Consider the following 9,778-nt stretch of genomic DNA (forward strand, 5'->3'; position numbering starts at 1 on the left):
CAGGGGGTGCTTTCCCTATGAAATATTGCTGAACACTGCCCCTTCCCCTCTCCCTATCTAAAAGTGATTCTCATAACATTTCCTTAGAGTTCTATCTGAATCTCTTCTTTGTCTCTATCACACTCTTCTTATAGTATGTTTTTGTTGTATAGTCGTTTCAGTCATGTCTCACTCTGTGACTCCATTAGGGCTTTTCTTGGGAAAGATACTGGAGTAGTTAGCCATTTCCTTCTCCAGCTCATTTTATAGATGAAGAACTGAGGCTCTCTCCCCTCCACCATTGTTCGTTCAACAACCAAAGTGATTTTCCTAAAAGGTAGGTCTGACTACATCATTGCCCTCCTCAATGGACTTTAATGGCTTCCTATCACCTCCAGAATCAAATATAAAATCCTCTGTTCAGCATTCATTTTCCTTGAAGGCAAGAATTGTTTTTTAGTGTTTTTTTGGTATCCCTAACGTTAATGCTATACCTGGCACATAGCTGGCACTTAATGAATATTCATTGATTGATTGACAGAGGACCTTAATTTAAATTCTAATGTGACTCTATCTGTGAGACCCTGGACAAGCTATTGAGTCTAGAACTGTCTAGCATTTTAATCAGTAAATGTTTTAGGTGACAGGCTCATAAGCTCAGGCACTGACACAAAGCAGGGAGGGACAGTAAATTCAGCACATGACCATCAGGACCCACAAAGATGTCTACAAGAAAGAAGGATGCATCCAATCTAGAACCAGGAGGTGGTGGTTCTATATTTTTCTGCATTGGCCATACCACATCTAGTTTATTACATTCAGTTTTTGGTGCCACATGATAGGAAAGGCATTGATAAACTAGACAGCATTCAAGGGACAGTGACCACAAAGCTGGGAGGTCTGCAAAACATGACAAGGAGCTAGGAATAATTAGTCTAGAGAAGAGAAGACTTGGGGCTGGGTTTTGGATGGGATGGAGCAGAATATCTATCTTCCCATATTTGAAGAACTATCTGGGGAAGAGGGGTTTAAACTTAGTCTACTTCCCCCCAAGGACAGAGCTAGTAGTAATTGTAGAGGCAGGTTTGAGCTTAGTGTCAGAAAAAGCTTCCCAAAGAGTAGAGCTGTCCAAGGTGGAAAGGACAAGCTCCTGAGGTTCTCCTTCAGTTGGAGTGGTCAGGGAAAAGTTGGGTGGCCTCTTGTACTGGAAGACAGGATAGAATAGATTTTGAGCCAGGTCTATACTAGATATCCACTAAGATTCTTCAGTATTGTGGGACTCTGAGTTTTTTTGAGTTCTCATCCTTTAGATCCTAAAGGGATGTCTGACAAAACTAAGAAGGAGGCTAAATGTGCAATGAAAAAAGTCCCAGGCTAGACATCTGAGTAATAATAATACTCATAGTAAGAATAATAATATAATAATAGCAATAGCCTTCATGTAATACTTTAAGGTTTTCAAACTGCTTTATATATATATATATATAGATAGATAGATAGATAGATAGGTAGATATAGATATATAATCTCATTGATCCCTACAAGAAACCTTTGAAGTAGGTGCTATTATTATCCTCATTTTTCAGATAAAGCATTCTGAGGCTGAGAGGTTAAGTGACTTGTCTGAGGCAAGATTTAAACTCAAGACTTCTTGACTTCAAGTCAAGTAATCTAATCATTAAGGACTTAGCTGACCTCTAGTTTTGGCTCTGCCCCTCAGATTTGCTGTGTAACTTTAGACAAATCACATTCTCTCTCTGTGTCTCAATTTCCTCCTCTGTAAACTAAAGATTTTTGACTATGGTGTCCATGATCCTTATCTCCGAGTAGATTGGGGTGATCAGAACTTTTACACATAAGAACACATTTAGAGGGTATTGACAACACTTGTAGGATTTGGCAGTGGAGAAATAAGGGAGCTTTATAAAGTGTATGATGTAGTAGATAGAGAATTGGCCTCTGTCAAGAAGTCCTGGGTTCAAGTTCTGCTCACGACAAAGAGAAGACAGAAGGAAAAATCTGAAATTGTGAGTGCTAGATTGAGCTCCCTTACTGATAAGAGGAGGACAATGAGCTGAAGTGGCTTGGTAGCTTTGATTTTATGTTGGAAGAAGTGACTGCAGTCTCATGCAATGTGTGAATGTCTTACAGATGTGGTAGCAAGAAGGCCAAGAAGTACCACAGCTTATCCTACTGCCTGGATTCTTCCCTGTTTATCTAGCCCCTTTATCTTTCATCAAGAGGGTAGGAGAAATTGAAGTCTAGACCTATGTTCAAGAAACCAGAAGAATCTGCCTAGCTATGCCACTCACTAGCTATGAACCGTTGGGCAAGCCATTTTCCAGGCTCGGGCCTCAGTTTCCTCCTTCATAAAAAAATCCACAACAATTGGAGTAGATGATCTCTGAGGTCCCTTCCAGTTCTAACACTCTGTGCATGTGCCAAGAGTTCTGTCTGTTCAAATAGGCTATAATCTGTATTCTAATATATATTTTCTAGACATATTCTAATATATATTCTATATATATGAATATAGAATATAGAATATATATTCTAATATATATAATCTGTATTCTATTTACCTGTGATATGCTGTGATTCTAAGGGCTGTGTAGTCCCATGAGATCCCCAGAAGGAGAAGGAGCAGAAAAGTCCAGTCTGGAAACCTCAGGGAAAGAGTGCCTGCAGCATTTTCCAATGGGACATTGTCTCAAGGAGTCAATGCAGCAGAATTACATTTGTCCTAGAGCTTCCCTTCTGAGAGAGGACTCAGGCCAACCATCCTTCATTCCTCTCTCAGTTCTGATTCTGATTTTTTGAACTTTGACACCAGTGTGGGTACCTTCCCTGACACGTACTTTTCAGTTTTTTTTCTGTGTTGATTTTCCCATTTGCCATGTAAGCTTCTTGAGGACAGGGCTTGCCTTTCTTTTGCTTGTATGTGTATCCTCAGTGCTTACTCCTGTTCCTAGAGTACATTAAATGCTAAATAAATGCTTACTAACTGACAGGCGTAGTGGCACCTGTCTATAATCCCTGCTACTGGGGGGTAGCTGAGGCTGGTGGATCCCTTGGGTACAGGGGGTTTGAACTACAGTAGGGCAATGCCGATCAGCTGTCCACACTTAGTCTGACACAAATTTGGTGAGCCCTTAGCAACAGAGGAGGCCACCATGGTAGTCAGCATGGGCCAGCTTGGAAAAAAAGAGCAAGTCTTAGCTTCCATGTTGATCATTTGACATCTGGCCCATGAGTGGCCACTGAACTTCCAGCATGAGATAGGGAGGTACAGTTTCAAAAAAAAAGTGAAACAAACCAAACAAAAACCTTAAACTTGTTGATTTAGCCTTGGGACAAATCTTCTAATCTCTCTTGGCCTCAGCTTCCTGGTCTGTAAATTGGGGGTGATAATACCTACCTCACAGCATTATTTTGAGGATCAATTGAGATGATGTCTGCAAAGTGCTTCACAAACCTTTAAACTACATTCAATTCAACAAACATTTGCTAATCACATACTATATGCCAGGCGGGGGATATAAAAGACAGTCCCTACCCTCAAAGATATTGTGATCTAATGGAGGAGACAACATGCAAACAAAAAGACACAGACCAAGCTAGACAGAGGACAAATAGTAAATAATTAAAAGAGGGAAAGCACTAGAATTAAGAGGAGTTAGAGAAGGCTTCCTCCAGAATGTGGGATCCTATTGGGGACATAAAGGCAGCCAGGGAGGTCATTTGTTGGAGTGGACAGAGAGAGCATTCAGGCATGGGAAATAGCCAAAGAAAATTCCAGTGACTAAAATCTGGAGAGTCTTTTTTTTTGTGGAACATCTTTGAGGCCTGTGCCCCAGATAGAAGAGTACATGTAGGAGAATAAGGTGTAAGAAGACTGGATAGGTAGGAGGGAACTTGGTGATGAACATTTTGAATGCCAAAAACAGCTTTTTTTATTTGCTCCTGGCATGAATACATAGCTCCTGGAGTTTGTTGAAGGAGTTAGGAAGGGGGTGAGGTGACATGATTAGGCCTGAGTTTTGGGAAAATCACTCTTGTGGCTGAAAGGAGAATGGTTTGGAGTGGGGAGAGACTTCAGGCAGTCAGGCCCAGCAGCTGCTAGTGCAGTAATCCAGGTGTGAGGTGATGAGGACCTGCACTAGGATGGTGGCAGTGTCAGAGGAGAGAAGGGAGTATATTTGGGAAATGTTGCAAGGGCTGAATTGATCGACTTGGGCAACAACTCAGATATGCGAGGTGAGAGACAGTGCAGAGTGTAGAATGACTCCTAGGTTGTGAGCCTGAGAGAATGGGAGGATAGTATTGCCCTATACAAATTAGGAAAGGTAGGAGGGGAAAGGTTTAAAGGGAAGATAATCAGTTCTGTTTTGGACAGAGTGAGTTTAAGATGTCTACTGGAATCCAGTCTGAGATGCCTAAAAGGCACTGCTGTCAATCATTATTAGGAAGATGAAAGGCCTTTGAGTGCTCTGCTAGCTTTAACTTTTTCTTCTCTGCCCTCTGTTCCCACTGTCCCCTCTTGCACCCTGCTCCATCACCACCACTCAATCATTAGCAAACCTTCCTTTACTGTGGCCTTTTTTTTCATGTTTTACATCATCTAGAACATATGAAAATCTGACTTTCCAGAAAAGATCAGAGCCCTAGACAACCTCCATAATACTTTGTCCTCTTTCTTTCACATTCTCTGACACACGGAGCCAGGAGGAGTTGGCATACTTCTTGTTCCTCACTCATTTCCTCTATTCTCTGTCATCATGGCTCAGCAACCTTTCTTCTTTTGAAGATTCAAGGCAAGTGTCCATATCACACTGTCCACAACACTGTTCATATGATCTACTGACCCCTAAGTATTTCTCCCTCCTTTCTGAAAGAGTTCAGAACCTGGTTCACAACCGTTCTCTCCAGCCCTCCCATGCCTTCATTCTTGGGGACTTCAATGTACATGTTAATATCCCCTCAAGCATCATATCCCTATCAATTCATCTTCATTCAAAACTTCCATGACCTAATAATTCTTTTCTTTCCTTTTTTCCCTCATTTTTTTCTAGCCAGTCTCCCATATGTGTGGTCATACTTTAGACCCTGAAACCAACCATTCCTGTGCCATCGAACTCTGATTCTCTGACCATAATGGCTTGAGTTTGGAGGAGGAATTCCTCCCAAAGCACCAAAAGTGTTATGGGGTAGAAGACATCATTCTACCCCACACCAGGAGGCCTGTGCCTTTGGATAGGGATTAGTGACTAGTGAAAGTTAAGAAGAGTGAGAGGTGAAAACCTTGAGGGGAAAAGGTTAAGGTCTTCTGGATAGATCTAAGAGGGTCCAGGACCATACAAACTGGTCTATAGTCAAGGAGGTCTAAGACCCAGGCCTGGATATTTCATACCTTCATAGTTTTGGGGTACCTTGTCCTGAAGCTGGAACTTCCCTTGTTCTACTACTTTATTTCCCCAACCTCAAAAAATACAATTTGAAAAAGAGAGACTTCTATTGCTAGATTCCTAGGCCTTTGATTGCTAGCAGAACATGGACAGTTGTCCCAGGACTCTGTACTTACTCATCACAGACATCATGATTTATGCCAGATTTATACTCTATGTTAGGTGTACCCTTTTTGAACTTCATGCAGTAATAAGTACCACTGTCCAATTGAGTGATGTGACTGATGCTGATGGAGAAGTCTGTGTTGCTGCTGGGTTAGGCTGCTTTCTTTATGCGGTGGAAGGTGCCTCCTTGGAAATGGTAAATTTCTTGTCTCTGGGACCCTTTCCCCTTGAGCCATTTCACTGGTCTTACTGGTAGAACCCCAAGTATTGTGCAGTTCAGGGTGACTGTGGTACCTCAGAGTCATTTTGATTTGCATTTCTCTAGTTAATAGTGATTTAGAACATTTTTTCATATAACTATAGATAGATTTAGTTTCTTCCTCTGAAAACTGCCTGTTCATATCCTTTGACCATTTATCAATTGGGGAATGACTTGTATTCTTATATATTTGACTCAGTTCTCTCTATATATTTAGAAATGAGGCCTTTATCAGAGACATTGGTTGTAAAAATTCTTTCCCAGTTTTCTGCTTCCCTCCTAATCTTGGATTCAATGGCTTTGTGCAAAAACTTTCCAATTTAATGTAACCAAAATTATCCATTTTGCATCTCATAATGTTCTCTATCTCTTGTTTGGTCACAAATTCTTCCCTTCTCCATAGATCTGAAAGGTAAACTATTCCTTACTCTTCTACTTTACTTATAGTATCAGTCTTTACATCTAAATTGTGTACCCATTTTGACTTTATCTTGCTATAGGGCATAAGATGTTGGTCTATGCCCAATCTCTACCATACATTTTTCCAGTTTTCCCAAAAGTTTTTGTTAAATAGTGATTTCTTATCCCAGAAGCTGGAGTCTTTGGATTTATCAAATAGTAGATTAGTATAGTCATTGACTGTTGTGTCTTACATACCTAACCTATTCCACTGATCCACCACTATTTCTTAGCCATACCAAGTAGTTTTGATGATTGCTGCTTTATAATACAATTTAAGATCTGGTACAGCTAGATCACCTTCCATTACATTTCTTTTCATTAGTTCCTTTGACATTCTGGGCTTTTTGTTCTTCCAGATGAATTTTGTTATTGTTTTTTCCTAACTCTATAAAATAATTTTTGATAGTTTGATTGGTATGGTGCTGAATAAGTAAATTAATTTAGGTAGAATTGTCATTTTCATTATATTAGCTTGGTCTACCCGTGACCAACTGATATTTTTCTAACACAAGGCATTTAATACAAAAGATTTTCTCATTTTTTTTAGAAAAATCATTTCTTGAAGTGACTGGTGACAAACTATCCATGTCTTTGCCAACCTATTTATGAGGCTCCAGTTGATGGAGAATGTTGGGGTCCTCTCCCTCCCCTACCAGCCTGGAATAAAGCATCCAGCTATTAACAGGGGACTTACCCCATGGAGTAACATCACATGGTCACAAACCCAAAAAGAGTTCTTTGAAGAACTTAAAAAGGAATTAAAAAATCAAATAAGAGAGATCAAGAAAAATTATAGAAAAAAATAAAAGTGATCCAAGAAAATTATGAGAAGAAATTTAACCAATTGGAAAAAGAGATACAAAATATTAAGGAAGAAAATAACTCCCTGAAAACCAGAATTGGGCAAAAGGAATCAAATGATGTCATAAGACACCAAGCAATAATAAAACTAGAAAAAATAGAAGAGAATCTGAAACAATCTTATTAGAAAAACAACTAATTTGGAGAGCAGATCGAGGATAGATAATTTAAGAATTGTTGAACCACCTGAAAATTATGATAAAAAAAGAATTGATACAATTCTAATAATTTTAGAAATTATTAAGGAAAATTGCCTTGAAGTTCTAAAGCAAGAAAGTAATGTAGAAATAGAAAAAGTCTACCATTTACCACCTGAAAAAATCCCAGGAGGAAAACTTACAGGAATGTCATAGCCAAGTTTCAAAACTCTCAGGTTAAGGAGAAAATATTGCAAGCAAGAAAAAAAATCAATTTAAATACTGAGGAGATACAGTCAGGATTTCACAAGACTAGCAACTTCTATCTATGAGATGATAGGTATTGGAACATTAAATTTTGAAGAGCGAAAGAGCCGAGGTTGTATCCAAGAATAACTTACCCAGCAAAGTTGAATATAATCCTGAATGAAAAAAAATTGACAAACTGAAAGAATTTCAGGTATTTGTAACAAAAAGACCAGAACACAATGGATAATTTGATATGAAATATCCAGAAGAAATATAAGGAAAACACCAAATACTAATAAATAAGGCACTCATTAAGGTCAAACTGCTTATATGCTTGTGCAATTTTGGAACCTTACTCTCATGAAAAGAAAACAACGAGTATACTCAGAATGGTGTAGAAGCTTTCTGAATATGTAGAGAGGTAAGGAAACTGAGGGACAGGGTGGAGAAGGGACTTTAGGAGGATATGTGTGAATTTGGATTGTGAGGGTAGGAGGAAAGGGTCAAGGGTCTCTTGAGGGGGTGGGTGGGATGGGGAACGGGAGGTGGGGGGAGAAGATAAGGTAACAAGGGTCAGGTAAAAAGAGATGCTGAGAAAGAAAATAATGAGTAAAAATAAAATGGAGAGAAACTCACAAATAGTAATTATAACTTTGAATGTGAATTGGATGTTTATAGCAACTTTCTTTGGGGTGGCAAAGAACTGGAAATTGCAGGGATCCTCATCAATTTGGGAATGGCTGAACAATATATGGTGTAAGATTGTGATAGAATACTACTGTGTTATAAGAAATGATGAACTCAATGATCTTGGAAAGGCATGGAAATACTTTCAAAAAATAGCAAAGAGAGAAGTGAGCAAAACCAAGAGAATATTGTGTACAGTAACGAACATTATTTTAAGAATGACTTTGAGTGACTATATCACTTTGACTATTACAAATACACAAATTAAAAATAAAGGATATATGAACAAAGATGCTTTCTGCATCTAGAGAAAGAACTGTTAAATAGAAGGAGCTATAGGATAATTATACATATGTGTGTGTGTGTATATATACATATATGTATATACATACATACATACATACATATATACATACATACACCTATTTGTGTATAATGGCAGCCATCTCCAGGGCAGGGGAGGGAAGACAAAAAGAAATTTGCATGATAATTTTATTATGTATTTAAAAGGAATATAAAGTTGTATGTAATAAACCTGTAGTTTTGTGTGAAATCATCTTTTTTGTTATACTGTGTTATGGACATGTTTGTTTTATTCCATAAATTAAAAATAAGATATATTTTTTAAAAAAGTACTTAGCACAGTTCCTGGCACATCATAAGCACTATACTATATAACTATAATATTATAAGCATAATTATACATAACTATAAATGTTAGCTATTATTATAGCTACATGCTTTAAAAGGGGAACTGTCATTATCATCTACCATTTAGTAAGTCATAACCTACTTTTTTAATCCCCTCTGATTACTTCAACCTAGATCATGCTGATAACCCCCCCACTGTCAGGAAAAAAACAGTTTTAAAAATAGAACTTAAGTAGAAAGTGTATTTGTAGCCTTGAACTTGCAGGCTCTTCACCTTCACAATGCTTCTAAAGAAATGAGAATCTCAAATAGATGCTCTCCCAGAATTCATCTTTTGGCAATGCCTTTGTTGCATAAATTTCTGGGGTTGTGTTTTTGGAGGTTTCTGTGTCAGAGAGTAACAATCCATAAATACCATAAACTTCATTTACATTTTGTACATCTTTATCTAGATTAAAAGAGATATGCTTATTTAAAGGAACCACCAAAGGAAGATCAGGCCATGAGTTGGTAGAAAGTGGAACAAATGTCACCAGCCTTTTCAGTCCCTTCTGAAGCTCTTGAGATTTTAGTAAATTTGAAAACCATAAGGGGAAGGGATGGTTGAAAGCAGATTTATTATCACAACTTCACTCAATTCTTTTAAATGTTTGTTTAGCCAGGATGAGGGGATAGCTCATAGTGGGTATGATAGATGAGAAGTAAAAATTAAAATGGATTTCTGACTATAAGTCAGATCAGTGTTGAACTGAGGGAGTCAGAGGAGACAATAAAGAAGAAAGAAGGTAAAGGAGCAAATAATTCTGCCTTTGGAGGCCAAACTATGCATGTTTAATCCATCTTCCCCATGATCACCCTTCAAATGTTTGAAGGCAGCTCTCATTTGTCCTTCTACATCTGCTCTTAACCTTCTTAAGATAACC

Source organism: Vombatus ursinus, unplaced genomic scaffold, assembly GCF_900497805.2.
Source record: "Vombatus ursinus unplaced genomic scaffold, bare-nosed wombat genome assembly UNPS02014786.1, whole genome shotgun sequence".
Lineage (NCBI taxonomy): Eukaryota > Metazoa > Chordata > Mammalia > Diprotodontia > Vombatidae > Vombatus > Vombatus ursinus.